Below are 25854 nucleotides of genomic sequence, written 5' to 3'. Positions count from 1 at the left end.
TTTGCTAAGTAGAAAATGAAGCTAAAATTACAGCAAAGTGTTAAGTAACTTAGTTATGGTCACAGTTGGTGAGTGGTAGAGTTGAGATGGGAATTAAATCCATCCAATGGACTCATGTGCTCCTTGATGCTGCCTCCCTCCTATAGGCCAGCACAGGGGTGCTTTAGTTTTGGATGAGATGATACCCCTTGTGTTTTGAGACTCTTTATAAGACATAATGATTAATAATGGAAATATGTATATGTTTACAGCAAAAGACAAACAGAAGTTGCCATTAGACTCTATGCTAACCTAGGAAGGCTGACTCAGGCCTAGCCATGGTACCACAAAAGGAAAGATACAGTGAACAGAGACACAGAACCTTAATGCTGATCTGGACTCTAAGCCCAAATGTTAGAAAAGTAGAAAGGTTATCGGTCATCTTTTGCAAGTCTCTCCATAGAATGGAACAACCATGTTCACGATGAGGAATTCACAGGAAGTATTCCAATCTCAGGGAGCACAGTCTGCAAGAATAAGACATAGAAACGAAAGCAGAATTCAAGTCACTGAAATTAGGCTTCCCAGCCACAGCGATATGGGCATGAATTCCGGTACAATCCTTACTAACTGTGTGACTTGAGAAAGTTGCATAAAACTTGAGCCACACTTTTGCCATTTACCAAGTAGATATTATAGCACTCCAGTCACGGGGACACGGAGAAAAACACTGTTTCACATAAAAGGTGCTTTAACTATGTTACTCCTCACCTTCTGGGTCTGGGCTGGCATTTTATCGCCATCCATTCTGGGTTGAGTAATTAACATGGAACCCGACTGGATGGGTGCACTTGGGCAAACATTGTGTGTTCAATTCAGTCCTTTCTGTAACAATCCTATATTGCTCTTCTACTGAGAGAAACTCTACCAGGAGTAGCTGTTACTGTTCCTTTTTTTTGTACAAAGATGATATTCTCTATGCACCTGAAAAACAGTTTGTTTCTGGCAAACTGCACATGAAACACCTGCTTGCAAAATACATATGGGAAGTCTGCAACGGCTCATCTATTGGCACACTTTGCCTGGCAGTTTCTTTGGGTGTAATGAATTGGGAAAATGTGTCTTTTATAGAAACGTAATGACTTTCCATTGCACAAGTAGGTAGAAAAAATATGAGGAAACTGATCATTTTAGCACCTGTGTTTGTTTAGTTCCAGCCAAAGCAACAACCTGATGTGTGTTTGTGAGCAAAAGTAGAAACACTGAACAAAAATAAATGGAAATCTGCTTGATTTCAAATTCCAAAAAATGTGCAGCAAGTTTTAAACAATTAAAAATATTCTTCAAAGGCACTAAATGAATCCCAATTTCCCTCTTTTAAACATTGTCTTGGTGAAGGTTTTTTTTTTTTTTTTTTTTGAGAATTCCTAAAACTTTCAACAGAGGTAATTCTGGTCTGTGGTACCTAATGAAACACTTTGGTGTTTCTGTGTCAAGATTAAGAATTCTGAATCTATACAAGAAAAAATGAGGCAGAAATAAATTTATTTAATGTATTCAAGAGTAGACAATATTACATATTTTCATTAAAGATTCTTAGACAACCATGTGTGCTTTAGAATCAGGTATACCTGGCCAGGCCTCTTTTTAGGTATTTACAGTCTGACAAGTTATTTGCTTTTTCCAAGCCTAATCATTTACTTTCGAAATATAATTGTTATACAAAGAACTGCACATATTTAATGTATGTATTTGATGAGCTCAACATATGCAAATCCTTTCATTCCTGTAAGGGCAATGAATCTTACTTCACAGTTTTTTGTTAAAATTGGAGAAAGGATGCTGAATAGTGGTTCCTCTAAGATGCTGAAATATTGCCAACAAACCTGACCCTGGAGGAAGAGAACTGAGTGAACTTAATGCTATGTGAGGAATTATATATGATCTCAAATCAGTAAGATAGGGTAGAATTTGTGACAGCATCTGAATGGGTATAAGGCAATTTGAATAGAAGTCAATATATTATTTATCTTCAGATCCTTTGTTAACAGGAATAAGAGCGTATTTATTTACATGGATCACAGGGGAGATATTTCAGTCATCCAAGCAATTTGCAAAAAAGGGTGAAACTGGATTATCTATACCTAATCATTTCAAGAGTGGCTAATTAGAAATATTTCTGGAAAAGCAACACGAGAGACATAATTCTCCCATCTAGCCCTCATCTCCCTTCCCACAACGACTGCCTTTGGTGAAGAAGAAATTTAAAGGAGAACTAATTGCCTCTACGCTCAGTGGGTCATGGCACGTTGCTAAGGGCACATGGACACTGGAAGAACAGGCTTACTATGGTGACTAAAGGTGATGTGAGTGCCAAGAACTCACCTGAGGACAGAAATAGACAGTCCTGACTCTCCTTTTAAGAAATGTCATTCAGACTAAATTTGGAATTCAGATTGAATGAGCTTTCCGATACCTTTTTTCCCTATGAGAACAGGAGTCACCACAAAAAGAACTCAAGTGTTATTACCCCTCCATGTCAAAAAGATCATGTCTATGTAGGGTAGATTTCAGAAAACCAAAATCAAGGGAATGACCGCAATTTGCTGAGGTGAGGATGTGCTTCTGTTGCAGCAGGGACAATATTAATGCTTTTACAGATGATGGTATTGAGACCAAGAAAGTAAATGCATCTACGGGGCCGCAGAGCAAGTGGAGGAGTCAGAATTCAAGCTCACGTAAGGGCGTTTGCCCTCTTAGACTGAGTTCTAAGGAAGAAAATATTACCCTGGCCCCTCAGAAAGGCTGTCTAGATGAGGCAGGCTGAAGCACAGAGTAAATCCGACCTCTTGAGGATCGAAGTGCCCAATACGGATCCGCCCTTCAGACGGCACAGGCTCGGGAGGGGCCCCCCCACCTGCACGGGCGACCGCGCGGCCCCCAGGAGCCTCGGGCACTTGACGGAGCCTGTCCGCAAGGACGAAAGAGATGACAGACCCGACTGCCCAGCAACGCCCAATGGTGATTCTGCTTTTCGTACTTGACCCTGCACATTTCATCACTACTCAGATATTCTGAAATGCCTCCTGTGATGTGGAGCAAGCGCTTCCTGGCGGCGCTGATGTAAGAGCTCGGAGGACCGGATCTAGCGCTGCAGAAGAACTAGCACATTTCAGTTCATGAAAGGCGTGAGGTCGAGGCAAGACACAGTCTCCAAGAACGAAGTAAGGGAAGAGAAGGTTCTTCCTAATTCTTACGGGGAAAAACTCTAATTCTTAGGGGGTGGAAAGACGAGAAGGATGAATGGACCTCTAAGACTGAAGGACTTAGATTATACAAATACATGTACCTTAGAGATTTTCTTTTAATTCCCTGCTCCTTGCAGTAGAGCACGAGGTACTGGATTAGTTTTCTTGGACTGGCTGGTCTTTACAGTGGCTCAATGAAAAATATCAATGTGCCAGTAAAATGGTGGCTGATTCCAAGATCCAAGTTGTGAAACTTCTTTTTCTTTCACTCATTCTTTTTATGTAATTATAAACTGTTTCACCAAAAGAGACAAGCATTACTGAACTATTTTCTGGAAGCAGGTGAAGGACTGGTACTTCCATCTAAGTCTGACTCTTCCAAAGGGCAGTGCCAATGGGCCTCACAGGACCAGAGAGCAAGCTGGCACATAACAGGAAGAAACACTTTGGAGAATTTACAAGGATTATGTGAGCACCACTGAATTCACCAAGTTGTAAAAGTAGAGGTTCCATCTAGGTTTACAAACATCTTAGAGACGTGGGAAAGACTAAAAACTTTGGGGCTATACCCAATTCTGTGAAACAGTCAAACATCCTGTTTTTCTTCCTTCTGCACTTCTGTGCACTTGGGGGGCATTTCTTCTCATGATCATTTAAATTAAGGGATAAAATAGGAAACACAGAAAGGAAGATTTAAGTAGGCCAATTATTCCATTTCTAAAATCTTTGTTAATAACTTTCTGATTACAGAAGTTTTCTGAATAGTAGTTATTACCACAGGGTACTGAATAATGTTTAGCGACCAAAGAGGAGACACATAGCAGTTAAAGTGACCTAACTTGTAATTTGGTGTAGAAGGTATGTCTTAGAATTCACATTTGTGATTATCTAAACTTGGCTGCAAAAAGATTGTCGAAGCAAATGTCAACCTTTGTAGGAAAAATTTCTCAGGACAAAATGACTATGTAGTACACACCAAGTGTCTAGAAAAAGTACTGAAGTTAATTCTATCATTTTTCCAGAAAGGCAGCGTCCCTTTCAAATTCAGTTTGTATAGGGTTATAGGTAAAGGGCAGACATTATGTCTTTTCCAATCTACAGTCATAGACGGTCTACTGTAATTCTGTATTTCTAATGTGATTAATCATCTTAATTTAAATAACTGCATAATTTTAATCTTCACAAAAATTTCTGGTCATTGATATTATGCTAAATTGGCAAAACTAAGTGGTTCGATCTTGGCAATATATATTGCATCTTCAAGATTAGGAAATGTTCAACCAGAAGACAGCTCAGCATATTAGGCTTTGAGGAGCAGGAGTGAACTTTGCAGTCAATTCTCTAAATTCAAAGCATTTCATCCAGCATAAAAAAAATAATTTAGGGTACTCTTTTTGTAAGTTTTTTATCTGATTCTTATGTCCCTTGGTAGATTTTTGTTTTTGTTTTGCTTTCTTTTGTATTTTGTGGAGAATGGGGGTGGGTAATAGTATCCTTCAATGCTACTCTTGCATCAGAGGAGACTGGTCCAGGAGTACACACATACATAACCCAATCCAGTAAGTAAGATATAAGCAGCCTTCCTCCATAACAAAAGAATTAACAGTGCTATTGTCTAAGTGTTTATGTCCTCCCCAAAACTCATAGATTGAAATCTTAACCCCTAAGGTCATAATACTAGGAGGTAAAGCCTTTGGAAGGTGATGAGGGTAATGTCTTTATAAAAGAGACCCAAGAGTTTCCTTGCCCTTTCTACCAAGTGAGGGCACAGCAAGAAGGTGCCATACATACATGAACCAGGAGGTGGGCTCACCAGGCACCAAATCTGCCCTTCATCTTGGACTTCCCATCTTCCAGACCTATGAGAAATAAATTTCGGCTGTTTGCAATCCACCTAGCCTATGATGCTCTGTTACAGCAGTCTAAATGGAGTAAGACAAATAGTCTTGAAAACTGTGAATGAAAAAGTTGGGCTTGTCTCATTCTGGTAAACCTCCCATAATTATGACAAAAATGAGACTTAGCACGAGGCCAGCGATGCAGGCGGCGGCGTGGAATGAAGGGAAGAACCAGACCCCCAAACACGTAACACGGCGGACGGTCGTACAGCCAGTCATCACTCTGGATTTTCTCTTTTGTGAGACAAAATATACTTAGATTTTAAGATAATTTTTTGTGGTTTCTATTCCATTTGGTTAAAATAGTCCTAACAGATATAGAACTTAACTTTAGAAGAGATATAGCAGCAAACAACTTGAGAACACATGCTAGTATATAAAAATGTGACAGACTGAAAATATCAAACTTTCAAATTTATGGAATTGATATTTGTGAGATGCTATCTGTGGGATATAAAAAGAGGAGGATACAGATGCCTGGGAGTAGCTGTGAAAATCTGAAGAGGATGGGATTGAGGTGAAATGCAGGAGAGGGCAGGACTGGGATGAGGAATGAAGAGCTGATAAGAACCCAGGAGCATGTAGAGCATGTATTAAGTGCAGAAAAGAGAGTAGAACAAAACAGAGAGACAAAAAATAATCATGAGACATTGTCCTGAGCACTAAGATCATGGCTATTGATGGAATGTCCTATATAGTTTAGAATACATTGTCTACTTCCCCCAAAACAGAATTTACATAAATATTGCAAATATACACCAAATATTACAATTAGATCCTGCTTTTAATCTATATTTATACTTAATGTAGAATTGTCTTCAGTCCTTACATTGAGATATAGAAATTATCCATTGAGTGCTTTCTGATTTGAACACAAAATATTTCGGGAGTCAAAATTTAATTACTTCTGGTGAAAAGAAGAGTTGTGTACTTTTCTATATCCACATGTATAGCTCAAAACATAAAATATCCACAAGACACAGAATGAAAATCACCAGAAATAGTTCTAAGATAAAGGTATTATTTTTAATTACAAGTTACTGTAAGCAATGTCACTGATAAAATATTTTTGTTTTTCATTATGTATCTATTTATCCTCTTAGAGTCAACCATTTAATATTACATTTTACTCTCTATAATCTGCAACAATTTAAAGGAAACAATTAAGTAAAATTACACCGGGGATCTCAGAAGAAAAATCAAAAAGTAAAAAAGGAAATTTTTCCTTAAATGAATAGAAAGGAAGACAGAATCATGCCTGTGGTTAAGACACACTAATGAGCTCCTACTCTGCATCACTGTCCAAAGCTGCCACTCAGTCACGGCTCCTCAGACACATAATTGCACTAATTTTCTGGCAAATCTTGATGAGGAAGTTCTCTTTATCCATAGCTCCAGTGAGCACATCGTATCAGAACTGAAGCAGACGACAACATTTATATCTCAGTTCTCACTTCTCTAACAATTACCATTCTGAGTTTTCACTTCAAGTAACAGATAAACAAAGTTAATTTAAGAAGACAAAGAATCATCCCGAAGTGTTTTTTCCCTTGATAATAAGAAATATTATCTTTACAGCTCTGGTGAACTAGCATCCCTGTAATTGCTCATCATAATCACTAGCAATGGTCCACTTTGATTCTCTCTGTGACATCTTGTCTTACAAACTTAATCCTATTTGTATCTCTGTGCCTTTTCTCATGCCACTCTCTGCCTATAAGGCACTTCCAATAATTCAAGAATCACCTTTCAAGTAACCTACTAATCAGCAATGCTTTAAACTGTCTAGTTCTGATCTGAGCTCCTACAGAATCCTGTACATACACCTAGCGCATTTCTCACTGTATTAGATCGGAAATTAATCCCTTTATGTATCTTTTTCCCTACTACATCTGAATTCCCTTAATTATAGAGACTACATATTAATAAATTCTATATTTTTCAAACTTTGTCTTCAACAATCTGACTACCTTAGAAAAACTGCAAGCAATATGTTGGGGTGCCTGAAAATAAGACTGCAAAGATGAACAAGAAAACAAAACTGGGACTTGAAATTTCCAACAGTGAAATTCCTCAGATGTTAAGAAAACATCCTCTTATACTGTCTCTTTATTTTAATTATCTAGTCTTTGGCAGAGAATGTGAAAGTAATATAACATTTATGAAAATTTGTTTTATGTTGAACAGATCTAAGCTCAATTGAAAATGAGAGGTAATGAATATCTTATATTGTTCTAAAAATAATTTAAATGATATAATCTAGCTTTCTATTTAATTTTTCTTCAAATGATACAGTTGCCTTAATTAAACATGTGTAAGTAAAATACTTCTCTAGGACCACATTAGAAAATGCTGAAGACTGAGGCAAAAATGTGATAACACACATACACAGGCATATACATCCTACACAGACATTAATCATTTATTGGAGTTTCTTTCAAATAGTATTAGATATATTTTAATACTAAAAATATGCTAGTAGTTTGTGTTTAGTGTCAGTGAAAATGGTGAAGTAGGTGGTTCCAAAGGGCTGTCCCTCTATAAACACAGTAAAGGTGAACAAAGCTGTCAGATTTATTATTTTTTTTTAACTCTTGAAAAAAAATCAAAGGCTTCTAGCAGCCAAGTGAACACTGAATCAAGAAAGCAACTTAAAAACAGCGGAGAGCTTTGACGTAGTTTTTACTTGCCTTTGTCCCACCTCCCTCCTGGCTCAATGGTGGTCTTAAAGATGACAGCCTATGTTCCCAATATGGCACTTTGGTCCCTGGTTCCAGAGGGAGCAAAGCTGACCTTGTTCTCAAATAATTGTTTTTGTCTGTTTTAATCTGTCTAATGGCTCCCTATAGGACTAAAAAAACACTTGCCTCTGCTTCACCTAATCCAGAACCTTCTCAGGGCAGAAAAGTAGCTCTGAGAGCAAATGAAGAACCCACGGCTGCATGGAGCAAATGAATGCTCTTTGAAAGAATATAAAAGACCAGCAAAAGCCTGAGAGGAAAATTTGTGAAGAAAGGGTCTTTGAAGAATTATGGCACTGAAAAATCTCACATGTAGATTGGGGAATATAGAAAGTTATGTGCATGCCCAGAGCAGGAGCAAGTTCAGGGAAAAAAAAAAAACTGAGAAAACCATAAGCTTTTAAATTAGACTGAACTTTAGGCTCTGCAGAAAAAAGGAAGTGAAGACTAAGGAAGGTTTGTAAATAGCCAGCTAAGTGTTAAAGGAGTGATATAACAGAGCCAACGTGCAAAGACTAGGAGAATTTTTGGGGTCTGTTTTTAGCTCCAAGCATTCAAAGAAATCTGCCATCATTACCTAAAAAAAAAGTTACAAGAAAAGAGACTTCTGACACCACACATATCAATCTTCACAAACACAGGTTAGAAAAGTCACTAAAAAATCAACCAATTATAAAGCAGAGAAAGCAACAACAAAACATTCTTAAGTGGAAGAATCTAATTTCCATAATTAAGCCATAATATTCAAAACATCCAAGTTTCACCAAAAATATAAAGCATGTAAAAAAAAAAGTCTGCTTCATTCATAGAAAAATTAACTACAACTGTCTCTAAAGAAGTCTAGACATTGGACTTAACTAGAAACGGACTTCGAGTCCACTCTCCTATATTCAAAAAAAGAGGTAAAGGAACTTATGGACAAACTGAAGGACACAATAGAAATAGTGTCTCAACTAAAAGCTGCTTCTCTGAATGATAAAATTGATAAATGTTTAGTCAGACTCATGAAGAGGAAAAGGGGGAAGGTTTAGTGAACTCCAAGAAGAATGAACACAACAGTATCCACACTAAGACATTATAATCAAACTGTCAAAAGCCAAAGACAAAGAGAACAACCTGAAAGCAGCAAGAGAGAAGTTACTGACAACATTAAGTGCAAATTTCTCAGCAAAACTATGGAGGCCGGAAAGCTGTGGGATGGCATTCTTAAACTGCTGAATTATAATAATAATAGTAATAACCTTGTGAATTCCATATCTGACAAACTAAATTTTGAAATCAACAAGAAATGTAAACAATTCCAGATAAACAAAAGCTGAGGGAATTTGTTGCTTGTAGAGCTACCCTACAAGAATATAAAAAGGAATCTTTCAGGTGGAAATACAAAGACAGAGAGTAATTGAAGCCATTACAAAGAAATAAAGAACGCCGGCAGAGATAGGTACACAGGTATATGCAAAATCAATTGTCATTGTTATATTTCTTGTTTTAAAATCTCTCTGCTTGTTCCTATATAATTTAAAGAACAGATGCATAAAAATAGACATCAGCTTATGTTAATGGATACATACATAACGTATACATTTGTAATCTGTGATGACAACAGAAGTATCAACAAAGAACTGTGGAGCTATTTAAGAGCTGGGTTTTTGTATACCACTGACGCTAAAGTGGTATTAATCCAAGTAATCTGTTATAAATTTAAGAAGCTAATTGTAATCTCTAAGGTAGAAATAATAGAAAATAATTTAAAAACATATATAAAGGGAAATGAGAAACAAATAAAAATGTACACTACAAGAATCAATTAAACACAAAAGGAAACAGTAATTAAGGAGCTGAAAACAAAAAATATGATATATAGGAAAAAATAGCAAAATGGCAGAAGCATTTCCTTATCAGTGATTAAATGTACAGGATTAACATCTCCAATATAAGGCAGAAATTGTTAAAATGGATTAAAAAATACATGAGCTAACTATTTGCCACCTACATTTTATCTAACTTACATTTTATCTAATGACACAAATATTTTGAAAGGATGGGAAATAATATTCCATACAAACAGTAACTAAATGAGAGTTGAACACAATATATCAATTTTATAAGAAATAGAATTTTAAGTCAAAAACCTTTACAAGAGACAAAGAAGGATATTACATATTGATACAAGTGTCAATTCATCAAGAATGTATAACGATTATAAATATACATGCACCTAACAACAAACTGATAGCCAAGAATAGCAACTTTTAAGAATTTTGAAATTCCTTTCAGTCAGCACTTTACTTTTTATCTTTAATCCAATTATCTGAAAATAGAAATCTTTTTCTGAGTTATAAAAATATCAACTTTTTGTTACATTTCTTAGTACTTTAAATATGATCAAACCGTATCAAGTAAAAGTGTTATGACTGAGCATTTTTAGGGACAATGTGCCCCTGACACAAATTTGTATGTTGAAGCCCTGTCTCCTATTGTGACTGTATTTGGAGAAATGGTCTTTAAGAAAGTAATTAAAGTGAAATGAGGTCATAAGGGTGGGGCTCTAATCTAAAAGTACCGATGTCCACAAAAGAAAAGGAAGAGACACCAGGAGCACACACATTCAGAGAATCAGCCATGTGTCAACAGAGTGAGAAGTGTCTGTAAGTCAAGGAAAGAGGTCTTACCAGAAACCAACCTTGTCAGTACCTTGATCTTGGACTCACAGCCTCCTAAATTATGTATGAGAAAACACACTTCTCTGTGGAAGTCATGCAGTCTGTGGTACTTTGTTATGGAAGCTTTAGCAGATGAATACATGCATTCTGTCCTTATTCCCAAAGTAGATAAATGTATCTCATGGTGGGTAATGTGCATCTCATACATAACTTTTTTATTAACAGAATTAAGAGATTTTAAGAGGTTTGTTACTGGACTTACTTAAATGAAGTTGTGTGTGTGTGTGATTTTCAATCTGAATATATAGCTTTGACTTACTAGAATAATGTACACTGTTGACATAAAGTTTCTTCATATCTAGAGAAAAAACTTGGATGCATACCATAATTCTCTTATGGACATCCGAAACATACTTACTAATTATTTTGTACGAAGATATCTATCTTTATTTGTAAATGCGACTTATTTTGGAGTGATCTAGCTTGGAATCAAGATTGCTTACATTTAATGAAACCTGCCTTTTCCCATGTTCTGTAAGTGTTTTATAAAATGAGAATTGTTATTCATTACAGAAATGAGGAAGTGTCACATAAACTTAATTTTAACTTTAACTTTTAGAAGCAATTATTTGGTGAACATTTACTCTGAACATGGAGTCAATAAGTTATCTGTACTATGTTGGATTAATTTTGTAAAACTTTGGCTCTGCCTGAGTACAACTTGTTACAAGAATTTCAAATACACTGACTTACCATTGCACATCTAAGTCATACACACACAAATACATGCACAAACACAGACACACACCCACTTTAGCTACCCCACTTCAGCTATCCATTTTCTTTCTCTTTTCATCTTTGATTAGATTTATCAGAAACTATTTTCTAAAAATCAAGCAGTTCCTGAACTGTTTAATCAATTTTACAGATTTGATTTGTTTTGCCTTTTTTGTGGATTAATCTTTATGACTTTATTTTTCATCTCTGATGTAACTAAATTTCTTATTATTTGATGTAAGTAATTCTCTAACTTTTTAAAAATTATTTTGGTTACTGTTTAACATACTTGGTCTCTTCATCTCTGAATAAGGATAATTTTAGCTCTATCACTTAGGTTTCAATTTTAATTATTATTTGGTATATAAATTATTTTGTAGGCGTTTTAAATTACCTTATTATTGGGGCTTATATTTTACACTTTTTTTTTTCTTTAACATTTTTATTGATTCATAATCATTTTACAGTGTTGTGTCAAATTCCAGTATTTTACACTTTTGTTATTAAGCTGTCATTTTTATTTTGTGTGTATGTTTGTGTATTTGGTATGTATCGATATAACAGACAATGATATTAGCTGAACGATGTATTTTATAGGAAGTTTTTTCAGGTTATCTTACTAACCTAAAATGTAACATTATACAAATATACTCATGGATACCCACAAAACCCACACATATTTTATCTCTACTATTGTTAGTTATTTTAGTAACTAAATGTTGGAAATAGGTGCCGGGGATCCATTTATTTTCTGGAGACCATGTTTACAAGGCAGCACGGTCACAAAGGTGGACGCAGTCTTTGGGTGGTTGGTGTCACTGGAGTCTAGAGCTCCCCGCTTGGAGATGTTATTCCTTCAGGTTAGTGTGAGTTAAAGGAAAGACCCTTTTCTACATTAATGCTATGATTCTTGGCACCAATTACAGCCAAAAAAATAGAAGGTTGGATAGAATGCCTGTATTTTCTGCTTCCTGGACTTCCTTCAACTACATTTACACAATCTCTAGAATACAACAAATATTAATAAAATATAACAAAATTTTAAAAAATATTCCCCTGGAAATAACCTGGCACACAAACAGGCATTTTCCCTTAACAGCCAACTCACCCCAAATCAGCTCATAAATTCTGTAAGTTACAAGAATTAAGGTTACACGAGACTGTCATCACCTGCCAATATTGTCAGACTTTCTTACAGTTTGGACTAATGTTGGTTGATCAGTCTGACCTATGCAGAATGAGTCACTTATCAAGTCAGAAGAGTTCAGGCACACAAGCTCAGTGTTGTGTACTACAGATGGAAAGAGACCACATGGTAACTCAAGGCTGTACCGACAAGCATTTAAGACATTAACTGCAATTCCACACTTAAAAAACCATCTTTACGTTAAAGAATGAAAAGGGTTAAAGACGTCCCAGGCATGTTCTATGATGGGTAGAAAACTAAACTTAAAACCACCTGGAACAGAGTCCCAGTCTTTAAACTCACAGTGTTTACGTAGGTCAACACCCAGGGAAAGACCTGACTGCGTCAGTTTTCTGTTCCCCAAGCGCAGTCCACTCCCAGTACGTCTAGAGCAGGTTTTGAGAAGAGCTGCACAGACCTCAAGCTGTAAGCCAGAATCTCGCCTCTGTATCACTGAATGAGCAGAGGTTTGCTGTGCTGAGGAATGACTGCCTCTTTCCACTGCTAGAAAGGTTTTCTCACCATTTGAATATTGATCATAAAATTTCAACATTTATCTTTTCTTTTACCCAATCTACATCCAAGATAACTCTGGTTGACTCATTTTTTCATTACTTTATTACAATAATTTAAAATGTAATATGTAGTCAAGGAGGGCTTAAATGAATACCTAAACTTGGCAACAGGAATTAGAGAGTGGGTGCATAAGATTTCTTCCAAAGCCGACCATGGACCTGCTTACACAACACCAGTTGGTTGAGAACTTACAGAACATCAATATTTTTAATAGTGTTAAAATAGGAAGTCAATGTGTTTTACAAAAAAAGGAGCTATTATAAAAAGTCAGCAATTGAGATGGCATAACACTCAGTAATTACACAGTGAGGGAATAAAACAGTGGCCAAAGATTTTTACATGTAATGTCAAAACATTAACCATTTACTATTTCACATGATTTCATCATTCTATGTATCATCTCATTTTTTCATTGACAGAAAGTCAAACGCACGTACAATTATATAAAACATCCAAATGTATTTCTTTTTCTTTATGTAAAATTTTAATGTGATTTTGCCTTGTTCTATTTGGCACGTGGCAAGTCTAAATCATCTTTATTCTTAATTACAGTTTTGGACTTTGGTATCTTCTTTAAAATTTTGATTTAAATAATTATTTTCATGTCATTTCTTTTTTTCATTTTTGTTACCTTGACAAAATTTGCTCAAAAGAAAAAACATACAGGATGCAAAATAAAACAATGTCATCAGAAATCAAATTAAGAATTTTAATAGATAATATAAAAATCTTTGAAAATGCTCTAATAAAAATACTGGAAGACCCTGTATATCTCAGAATGATACATTTACAGTGAAGCTCCATCAATTACAGGACTAACATGAGGAAAATAAGATGCCTGTGTTACTTTCTATTCTCAAGTCTCTTAATCATAAGAGTTATGAGAAAAAAACTAGTAACAATTCATAGTCAACATGTATCATACAAATGTGATGTCAGAACTCAGTCTCAAATATGATGAGAATTCATAAAAGCACAACATAAGACAACACAATCTTTCAAACCAGAAATCACTACATTTAGCACAGCAAACAACAAGTACATATGTATGCATTTGCAATAATATATATATTTTTTCTTAACATAGCTTTGCAGGTTTTTTTCCATTAGTAATAAGACATTTTCTGAATATTATACAAAATGTATTTCCCAAAGTCACCATATACAATTTTTTTGCAAGAAGTTTTTAAAAATCTAATTGAGTTTATTTTACCGTCCTATTTCAGTCCCATGAACTGACTTAAAATTTAATAATTTCAAGATTATACATTCTATTAATATTTTTGGCTTTGAAAGAACATCTAAAAAAATTTAAGACAAAAATAAAATAATTCATCAAAGTCATTTTCCAGAATATTGACTCGAGTATAATATCCATACCATACTAATTGCAACACACAAATATACACACACAACAATAAAATCCTCCAATACTCTCGAGGTCATTTTCCTACAAAATATTAATTGAATATCTTTATGTTTGAGTTCTTAGGAGGTGTTTTTAATTCTTAGTATTTTTATGATGAAGTAAAATACTCATTTAATATCCATGTGCAGATGAAAGTGTGAAGAGATTTAGAAATCATTCTACTAAAGAGTGACATATAATTTTGATAGGTTATTGGTCCAGAAATATCAAAATCTTTATCATTTTTAAAAGAAGAGAATTGCCAACTTACCAATTTAGTCTCAAGGGATGTTGGGGGCAACAGTATTTTTTCATGAATTAGTCTGAAAAAGAAAAAAGAGAGGAAATATGTAAGAAATGGACAGAAAAATACTGGCCCACTGGGACTCTACAAATAACATAGCAGGTATTTCCTGCTGACCACCAGCGAACTGTTCCTGAAAATTTAGATTTATATATAAAAATACTAATTGGAATGCTATTTCCAAGTAGGCCACTTATACACTGACACCAGAACTCCAATCTATCTCCCCAAAATACGATTAAAATAGCAGCACACACACACATACAAAACAATTTATTGTTTTAGATGTTTTAATGTAAAATGCTTAAACCATAGTTCTCTGACCTCCAAAGCATTAATACTCTATTAACAATTGTTTTGTATGTTTTTAACGACATTCCTCTTTCCCTTTGCTCTCTTCCCCACAAATTTATTCAGCATATGAGCCTTTTGATACTCATTGAACACGTTAACAAAAGTATGGATTAAGTATGGAAGGCAAAGTGGAAATACATTCTGAGTGAGCACGCAGTTGTGAAAACCACTACGCTGAGCACAGTGATGCGTCTCATAAAGCCCGTGACGTCCAAGACAAACCTTTGCGGTTATACAGTGAGTTTTTCAGATAACTGCATACGATTCCTACTTGCTACCAAATGAATTTAGAATACAATTCTAGACTTTCCCTACATATATATTTAATATTTTATTTACATTTTGAGATAAAATGTTTTCATGTAAACATTACCCAAAAGCTCTGAACTGAGAGGTATGTATGCTCTATGACATACTGTTTTAAAATTCCAAGCAATGATCTACTGGATTAAATATTAACACAGAAGGAAATTTTGGTCTACTCTTATATTTGCTTAAGGATATGGAACTGGGAGTAAACACATACATAACATTGAGAAAAGAGAATAATAAGAACAGAAAGTTAAAGCCTTGCTAGAGGACAAAATTGTGGACATATATTAAGAAATGCTTGGACATCAATAGAGATACATTTAGTTTTACACACAGTGAGAGCAGTACTGCTCTATTCAAGTCTGACATCCGGAGCTGTACTTCAAAATACATATTTTGCAAAGTAATTATTAGGAGCACTTCTCATAATTTACAATACATATTTATGTATTGTAAATTTTCCCTCCTCAAGTCAGACCATCTAGGTTGAAATCTTATGTCACATGGCACTTAATAAACTGCGAATCTATCATGCTTTTGTTAAATAGCCTGTATTTCATTAACAACATTTTGCTTTCAAGGTGATTTTGAGTATTGAATTAGCTAGTGCCTGAAAAGGGTCCCGTTTATAATCCAACAGGATAATTGATCTCATGAAATATTATCTCATCCCCATTTTTCCTCTTCCATTTAGGCTATGTTTGGTTTGCAAACAAAATTCATAATACGTTCTACCGAAATTAAATTCTCATTCATCATTATCCTTGCAAACTTGTTTGGAACACCATATCTAATTTTGTGTAACTGCATATGTATCTCTTGAGTTTCCAACTTTGGGAATAAAAGCTTTTTTACAAAGATACTTTTCTGAGATAAATTAAGCAAAGTATATTTTTTCCAAAGCCCATTTGAAGTACAGCCTTAATGAAATATTTTTTTTCAGTTGTTGCACAGATTATTTTTTTCTTTTAGAGAACAACAAATGGGCTTCCAGTTTCCAGTTCTGCAAATAAAGAGCTTGGAAATTGTCACTCTACCCTGATAACAGGTAAAAAACTGAACAGGCTGCAAAATCAACAACTCTTCCTGGATCCAGCAGAGAAGGTAGAACACAGGAAAAACGACTGCCCTCAGGACTGGAGAGACAGGCAGGCAGACACATCTACCAGAGAGGAGACTCAGGAGCAGAACCACTGCAGGAACCAGCGCCAAGGTAGGAAAACTTACATGGTAATTGACGAATTGCTGGAGGCTCAGCGCAGACAAGTCAGAGAATTAAAAACTCCACAATACTGTGAAATTTACCTCCAGGAGTGGAACCAGGTTCCCACCGTAAATATCAGAGAAAAAACCCTTCCAGCTTCTATCCGGAGGAGACCAAGGGCAAAGAGCCATTTTGAAAAACACCAGAGCGTCCTGTTCTTCCTAACAAGGCCTGCCCCCAGGGGAAACTAGCTACTCAGAGTTTAACCTGTGTGGGTATGATCAGAGCCTAACTGACCCGGGGAAGGAGGACAACCAACCAGCTGCAAGTGGTTCCAGCCTTCCTCACTGGGAAGGGCGATAACCAACTCCAGCCGGTTCTATGTATCCTGACCCAGCTTAGGGGCGGGTAAAAATGAGAAACACCTGTAAAGTTTACAGCCTGTGGCACAGGTTCACTTAAAACTGAGACCTCATCACAGGACTACAGACTTTCTCCCCTCCTCTCACATCTCACCAAAGCATCACTAATACCCTATTCATGGCACATCCTTTTTATCCAATACATCACGTCCGGCTTGTGAAAAAATGACAACGCATACCAAATGGCAAGAAACACAATTTAAAGAGACAGAGCAAGCACCAGAACCAGACATGGCAAGGATGCTGGTACTATTAGACTGGGATTGCAAAGAACTATGATTAATATGCTAAAGGCTTCAATAGATACAGTAGACAGCATACGAGAACGGATGTGCAATATAAGCAGAGACATGGAAATCCTAAGAAGGAACCCAAAATAAATGCTAGAGATTAAAAAAAAAAAAACTAGAACAGAAATAAAGACTGCCTCTAATGGGCTTATTACCAGGCTGGGCACAGGTGAGGAACTCTCTCTGAGTTAGAGAATATATCATCAGGATCCTCAAAAGCGGAAAAGCAAAGAGAATAAGGAATGGGGAAAAAAACAAACCTGAAGAGAAATTCCAAAGACTAAAAAAGGTGTAACATACATGTAAATACCAGGAGAAGAAAAAGAGAACACAAAAAAAACAAGAAAAATCTAAAACAATAATTGATAATTTCCCCCAATTAATATCTGGCACCAAACCAAAGATCCAGGAAACTCAGGGTATTGCCAGAGCCGCTTCAGGTGTTTGCTCAAAACCCTCCAACCCTCAGCTTTAGCAGGAGTTAGCATAAATCTTTAAGTTAAAGGGCCCAGAGACAAGAAAGGAAGCTAGAGACAAACAAACCAAAAAAAGATGGAACCAGCTGGGACCAAGATGGCAAAAAAAAATCTGACCTTCAGTGGACCCTGAGTCTCATTACACACTGATTTTACTGCATTAGCATATTAAATGACACATCTACTGGTGGCCATGACCAGACATTAAGGACCACAGAAGGATGAAAAGGGGGTGGCACCTACTCCCTCAAAAAGCCCCGCCCCTTCCACAGCAGACCAACGCACATGATTCCTCATTAGCCTCACTTTCTCCCCCTTTATCTTGACTCTTTAAAATTAAACCACTCTTGCCAGATGGGTGAAAAGTTGATCCGTGAACTCAGTTCCTGCTTCTCCGTTCTTTGGCCACTAAACAAAGCTTGTGCTGTGTTGATCTTAACTTTGGTTTTGTTCTTTGGCAGAATGAACCCTCCCCGGCTGAGGCAGAGGGCCTCGTCCAAGACAGAGCCCGAGCAGGGTCCGTACGGCTCATTCAGTAACAAGAGGGTATCAGGAAGGAGAGATGCCAAAAATCGCACCTCGGCACATCCTTTTCAGATTGTACAAAATCAAAAATAGGGACGAGCAATTCTAAAAGAAGCCAGAGGAAAAATACACCTGACCTAGAGAGGAACAAAGATAAAAACCACATCCAACTTCTCTTCAGTAAACATGAAAGCAGGAAGAAGACAGACAGAAACATTGAAAGTGCTGAGAGAAAACCACCATCAAATTACAAGTCTGTGTCCTACGAAATTATCTTTCGTATGTGAAGGAGATACAAAGACTCCGACAAACAACAATTGATGGAGTTTGTTACTGGTGGACTTGCCTTGAGAAAAAAATTAAAAGAAGTTCTATGTAGAGAAGGAAAATAATGCACATGATAACCCTGGGTCTCCACAGAGGAAGAGCATGGAAGAAGAAATGTGAAGAGAAGCTAAAAGCTTTTATTTTTCTTATTTTTGATTGATCTAACAGATAATGGTGTATTTAAAATAAACACAGCAATAATGTATTCAATCATGTCCTCATATACCATATATATATATACTTATTTATGCTTATATATAGGGGAAATAACAGCAGTGGTGTAAGGGATGAGAGAAAGTTAGGGCTATTTTGTTCTGAAAACGCACACACCGAGAAGCAGTATAGTATTATTTGAAAGTGGGTGTATATTAAAAACTCTAAGTCATCCACTAAAAAAAGGTGAAAAAGGGAATATAACTGAAATGTTAAAAGAGAGAAAATAGAATTTTATCACATTATATGCTCAAAAAAGCAGATGAACAAGGAGAGAAAATGGAATCATACAAAACCACAAAAGGCCCCAAAGGAGCGAAGGACAAAAATAAGAACAAAGAATAAGGGCAACAAAGAAAAAACTCAGTAACCAAGGTGGTAGGTATTACTCCAACTCCACTGACTCACTTTGAATGTCGATGGTCTAAATGCACCAATTAAAAGACAAAGGTCGTCAAAGAGGATCAAAAACTACAACACAACTATATGTCATCTATAAGAAACGCACTTTAAATAGGACAACATATATAGATTGAAAGTAAATGGATGGAGAAAAATAAACCATGCTAACACTAAAGGAAGTAGGAGCAACTCTTAATTACAGACAGAGCAGACATCAACGTAAGGGAAGTCATCAGGGAGACAGGACACTACATAATGATTAAGGGGTTAATTTTTTCAGAAGGCACAGCAATTCTTAACATCTATATGCCTAACAGCAGCGCATCAAACAATGTGAGTCAATAACTGACAGAACTTCAGAAGTAGATGAACCTACTATCATAGTTGGAGAAGTTAACACCCTCTGCCAGTGAAGGACAGAGGCAACAGGCAGAAAATCAATGAGAACACAGCTGACACCACCACCACCACCAATACCACCAATTAACTGGATATAATTAACATCTATAGCCTACTTCATCCAACTACAGCAGAATATACACTCTTCCAAGCACACATGAAACATTCACAAAGACAGACCACACCGTGAGCCACAGAACACACCTTAACAAGTTTGAAAGAATGTAAATAATGCAATGTTGCTTTCAGACTGCAACGGAATTAAACCAGTAATAGACAGCAGGAAGATAACTGGAAAATCCCCAAACTGGAATATCTCCAAATACATGGAGGATAAACAACGCACTTCTAAATAACACATGGGTCAAACAAAATCTCAAGAGAAATTTTTAAAATATCTTAACTAAATGAAAATGAAAAGTCAATTTATCAAAATTTGTAGGATGCAGTGAAAGAAGTGCTTAGAGGGACATTTATACCATTAAAAGCACACACTCAAAAAGATCTCTTACCACACGATACAGCAATCGTGCTCATTGGTATTTTCCCAAAGGAGTTAAAAACTTAATGTCCACACAAAAACCTGTACCTGGATGCTTACAGCAGTTTTATTCACAGTGGCCCATATTTGTAAGCGACCATGATGTCCTTCCTTAGGTAAATGGACAAACTATAGTACATCCAGACAAGGAATCTTATTCAGCGCTAAACAGAAATGATCAAATCATGGAAGGACACGAAGGAAACTCAAGTGCTTACACACAGTGAAAGAAGCCAGTCGGAGACGGCTTCATACTGTACTATTCCAACGATATGACATTATGGAAAGGGCAAAACTATGGAGATAATACAAGATAAGTGGCTGTCCAAGGTAGAGATGGGTTGGGAGGGAGATGAACAGGCACAGCACAGAAGAATTTTAGGGCAGTGAAAATGCCCTGTGTGATATTATAGTAGAGGATATATGTCATTACACATTAGTCCAAACCCATAGAATGTACAACACTAAAAGTGAACCCTAAGGTAAACCGCGGATTTCAGGTGATTATAATGTGTCAATGTAGGTTCATTGTTGGTTAAAAAAAAAAGTACCATTCTGGTGAATAATGTTGATAATGAAGGAGGCTCCACATGTGTGAGGGATGGGGAAAATATGGGAAATCTCTGTACCCTCCTCTAAAACTGCCTTTTTTAAAAAATCGTCTTAGAAAATAACAAGTTCCATTTGATATTCCAGTATAGTTTAAATTTTAAAAAATCACATATTTAACATTTATATTTTATTTTGGTATTTATTAAATTTAGTAATAATTATTATAAAAGGTTCTATTGCTTACGTTGGATTCATAATACGGACTTTGTTATAGTAAACAATTCTGGGTCTTAACTGAGATATTATTAAACTTGTAACCTCTGTACACATAATAATCCTTAGTATATGTAATTGCCATTTTTAAAAATGTTTCATAAGATACCAATATTTGATGATTGTGTTTTAAATTAACTTAAACAATTAAATATAAAATTTCACAAGTCTATCTGCAATAATTAAATGAAATTACAAGAAATGGTAGGAGAAAGTCTGGTGCCCTTAAATTTTTTAAGAAACTTTCCTCATTTAAAACAATATTTTGGCATGTTAAGAGATGCAGTCCAATGATTTTGATATAAAAATAATTGTTTAATATAAGACTAAACTCCTATGTTGAATAATATTCTCATCCCAGGTGGTAAAAAAGAAAAAACCCCCCACAAATTTACAACCTTATGACACACTGACAAAATAAGATAGGGTAATGTGAAGTGCAAAATGTTGAGACTTTAAATCAATCAAAACAACACATTATTTAAAACTAAAATTTTCCAAGCATAATATTACCTATTACTCTAACTTCACAGAATGTGTAAAATAAAATAATTTGTCAATCACAGAAAGTTTAGAGTACAAGTTTTTAATTCTCAAGGGAAGACAGGCATACTAGGAATGCGTCAGATTTATGTGGGACTTAAATGAAATGTGAGCAATTTAGGGCTAAAATTGAACTTCCTAAGCTTTTTTTAGTGTAATGTCCATGATTGTCTAGAGATTTGCATCAAAAGATCAAAATGATGAGGTGATTATGCACAGATCCAAAATTTCAATCATACCATCTGTAGGTGGTCTCCATAATGAGATCCTCATTGCCTAAAGGGAATGAAAAGTCGGCAGTCTGCTTTTGTGCAAAATTAGAGGAAATGCTGCATCTAGGATGGTTTCTCCAATCATGAAATTAGCTTTCTAAATAATTTCTCAAATAATTAGCTCTTTTTAAACATGAAAATAAATACTTTCAAGCAAAAACTAAGAGGTCATTTTCAATGTCACTTACACATTGCATAAATGTGTATCTGACATGGCACACCTTATAAACAACTCTCATCTATCAAATATAATCTTGATTTATAAAAATTGTACTAATAAACATATTTTAAAAGTGGTATAGAGGAGGTGGCAGCCAGAGTGCCTTCTCACCTTCACTTTCTCCTGCAGAATGACCATGATTGACAGATCATTAGGTTCTGAAGGGAAAATAGATAATCCTTAGGCCTCAAATCCTTAGAAAGATGTTTCGTTATGGATTACAATTTGTTGGACTACAGTGAATGTTGGTAATAAACTGCCATGCCCGTGTCTCTTACAGCAGTGATCATCCATCAATCCATTTAATAGTTAAAAGGAACATATTTCCTGGAGAAATGGTGGGAGACGTACCAATGTAAACCACTCAGATGATTAAGAGTTTGTAAGATAAAAAAAAAAATTACAGTATTGATCACAGGTCAATAATATCCCCAAACATCTATCAAAATAAAATTCAAAATCACTTTGAAAGAACATTTCCAAAACTTAAGTATCACAACAATCCTGTTGACAGTAAGTATGTATTCCACTGAATACAATATTAGGTTAAATCATAAATAGCAATGATTGGTGATTATAGCATATGGAAAGGAAAACAAATGATAGCAATGACTCAAAAAGTGGGGGGAAAGGATTGAGAACATTCTGTTATAAGGTATCAACACTACATATGAAATGATCTGTTAGATTAATAAAAATATGAACCTTGTAAACTCTAAGGCATCTTATATGCTAGAAAGGAGATAAAATGGAATCATGTAAAATGCTCATTTAAAACCATATAAGACAGAAAAAGAAGCCTCTGTCAATAAATAGCAAACAATTATAAACATGGCTTATGTTAATCCAACTTTAGATGTGAATGGTCTAAAGATCCTAATTAAAAGACAGCAATGGTCAGAGTGAACTTAAACAACAACAACTGTATGCGGTCTATAAGAAGCTTACTTTAAATACAAAGTCTAAGATAGACTAAAAGTAAAGGGATAAATTTTGCTTCTGGAAAGATGAAATGCTATACTTTTCCCTACCTCTCTTCACTAGTACAAGGGTAAGTCCTGGACAATTATATACAAAAGAAACCTAAGAAGACTCTGAAAGGTACAGGAACTTGAGGGAATAACATGGTGATAAGTTCTTTGACTTTTCTTTTTACTTCACTTATTCCAAACTTGGAGTTAAAGAACCCAGCAATCTGAAAATGCCACAGGACAAAACATCTCCAACAAAGTCTGTTCAGTCTAGCTAAAGGAACAGGAAAGGAGCAGCCTTGCAAGACAGTAATATGAGACAATAATGGCTCTCCTGCAGTAAAACAATGCAGGAATCAGCAAGACCCTCCCCTCCACCCACGCCGGCACATGCTGTGTGGGGAGCCCACACTTCCACCTTCTTGAGACTTTCATGAACTTCCTCAACACTACTGCTGGAACGTATGTTAGTTGTAAGTCAAAACATTTTTCATTCAGCCACTAAGTGGTTCCTAATGATAAGCTCTGCATAGCTTTTCAAAGCCGTGGCTGTGATTTGAGTGTTGGCCATTACATCCACTGTGCTAATTCAGCTGACAAACACAATAACTTGATCCATTATTTCATTACTGTCTTATAAATGGTTTACTATGGTATCTAGATTCTCATGCATAAAGCAAAGTCATGTTTTTCTAAAACTTGAAAATAACAGGGATCTGGAGCTCAAAACTAGAGCAGGAACATAAGAACAAGTTTGACATCGGTATACACCAGCGAGTGCTGATCCTTCTGACAGTGAAATTTACACAGTTCATTGGGAGAAGGAAGGTGAATGAACATCTCCAAGGATGGCATACAGACATTGTAAGCTCCCAGGCAGGTCTCAGTTCTTTTTAGCAACTGGTTTTCTGCAGATAGAACCAAAATACAGGGTACCTGCGATCACTGGACTCTCTAAGAAACTTAACATTTTTTCTGGTGTGGAAGAATAGTGTAGACCATCAGTATTTTGAAGCAACTTTTTTTTTTCTCTTTTAAAGTCCATAAAATCAAATTACTCTGTGGATTTTACTAACATTATGGGTATTCCTGCTCTTGCATTAAAAATCATAGCAATTAAAAGAATCATCACACTTCCTAGTTTCAGCATTGCCAGAGCACTTTGTTGTAGTATTTCTGAAAAATGATAATCTCACTTCTTCCTGGTTTTTTTCAGGGACCACAGAATAAATTTTCTCAATCCCCACTGTCTATATTGAGTTATAAAGTTTGAACTGTAAAAGTTTGACTAACATGTTTATTTATTTTTATTTCTTCTTTAAGCTCTTAGTCTCCAAGGCTAGTCCACCATTTCCCCCACATCCTCCCATAGTTAACATGGAGTGAGTTTATATTCAATAAACACACTTATGTGTGTGCTCCTCTCCACTTGCCATGGCTTCGAGACAGGAGAAAAAAGGCAGTGAATATCTGGTCCCCGTGATTTCATCATTACTTCTAAAATGCTGCCAAGGTCTTTGAATTGCAGTGCAGTCATGTGTGAATAAAATAATACAACTAATTTATTGTATCCAGTAAAAAAAAAGGTATAAAAACTAAGTATGGAAATCCATGATATACTGGCAATATTCTATAGGCCGAGACTCTCTGAAGTAAGAGATATCAACAGGCTAATGATAAATACAGATAAAGATAACTGAACACGTAGATTGAAAACTCACCAGGTAATTCAGTACTATTGTCAGAAGCTATTAAATCAAGGGTGTGGAAAATGGATTGATTAAGTAGATTATTCTTTGTGTTTTGCATGTGGTTTTTACTCATATTTATTTAAGATTTAGAGAAGAAGCTCTTGGCAGATATTATTTGCTGTTTTCTTCCTTTAATTTGAAAGTTTACCATAGCCACAAGAGGACCCTGATACACTACAGTACATATGTTACAGGAAAATAATTTTAGCTTTATGGTTATTGAACCTATTTTAATCTCTCTTAGCATTGTAGAAGCTGGGGACTGAGTGACAGGAGACCATGGGATTATCATTTTTCAGAGATTCTTCAACAATGTGCTCTGCCACTGTTGAAACTAGGAAGTGTGATAATTCTTTAATAATTGTTATTTGTTTAAATGCAGTAACAGAAATGTTCATAATTGTAGTAAAATCCACAGAGTAATTACATTTGCTATTGTGGACTTTAAAAGAGAAAAAAAAATATTGCTTCAAAATACCGATGGTCTACACTGCATTCTTCCATACCAGAAAAACACTACAAATTTCTAAGAGAGTCCAGTGATAGCGGGTACCCTGTATTTTGGTTCTATCTTCAGAAACCAATTGCTAAAAAGAACAGAGACCTGCCCGGGAGTTTACAATGTCCAATACCGTCCTCAGAAGTGTCTGTTCACCTTCCTTCTCCCAATGAACTGTGTAAATTTCACTGTCAGAAGGATCAGCACTCGCTGGTGTAAACCAGTGTCAAACTTGTATTTATGTTCCTGATCTAGTTTTGAGCTCCAGATCCCTTCTTTATATATCCTCTGTCTCGTCTTTCTTAATATTCTGTACTTCTCACCTGAGGTGAAATCTCACTTCTCTCTGTCAAATATTTTATTGTGTTCGTTTGGACTCCTCTTTGTAAAATTCCTACCTCCTCAACATTATCTAGAAACACTGCCTCATTGTCTCCTTGCCTGAATCCTAACTTCTACTGGGAGACACAATCTCCCTTAAGACTCTCTTAAGTAGAGTTAGGTAAGGTTATGAAAACCCATAGGGGT

General features: G+C 35.8%; 1 long non-coding RNA gene across 8 annotated transcripts in view; it reads right to left on the bottom strand.

Annotated features, from left to right (window-relative positions):
- LOC140688794 (uncharacterized) overlaps positions 1-25854 on the bottom strand; it is a 105304-nt gene that overhangs the window by 26089 nt on the left and 53361 nt on the right. For 7 of the 8 annotated variants that reach the window (XR_012063620.1, XR_012063617.1, XR_012063619.1 and 4 more), the window contains exon 2: positions 14748-14799. This is a non-coding gene — a long non-coding RNA (uncharacterized lncRNA). Of the gene's footprint in view, positions 1-5018; positions 5087-14747; positions 14800-25854 lie in introns of all 8 variants that reach the window. The other variant, XR_012063622.1, reaches the window with a different exon arrangement.

This window comes from Vicugna pacos, chromosome 23 (genome assembly GCF_048564905.1).
Source record: "Vicugna pacos chromosome 23, VicPac4, whole genome shotgun sequence".
In the NCBI taxonomy this organism is placed as follows: Eukaryota; Metazoa; Chordata; class Mammalia; order Artiodactyla; family Camelidae; genus Vicugna; species Vicugna pacos.
This window is presented reverse-complemented; position numbering and strand designations above follow the sequence as displayed.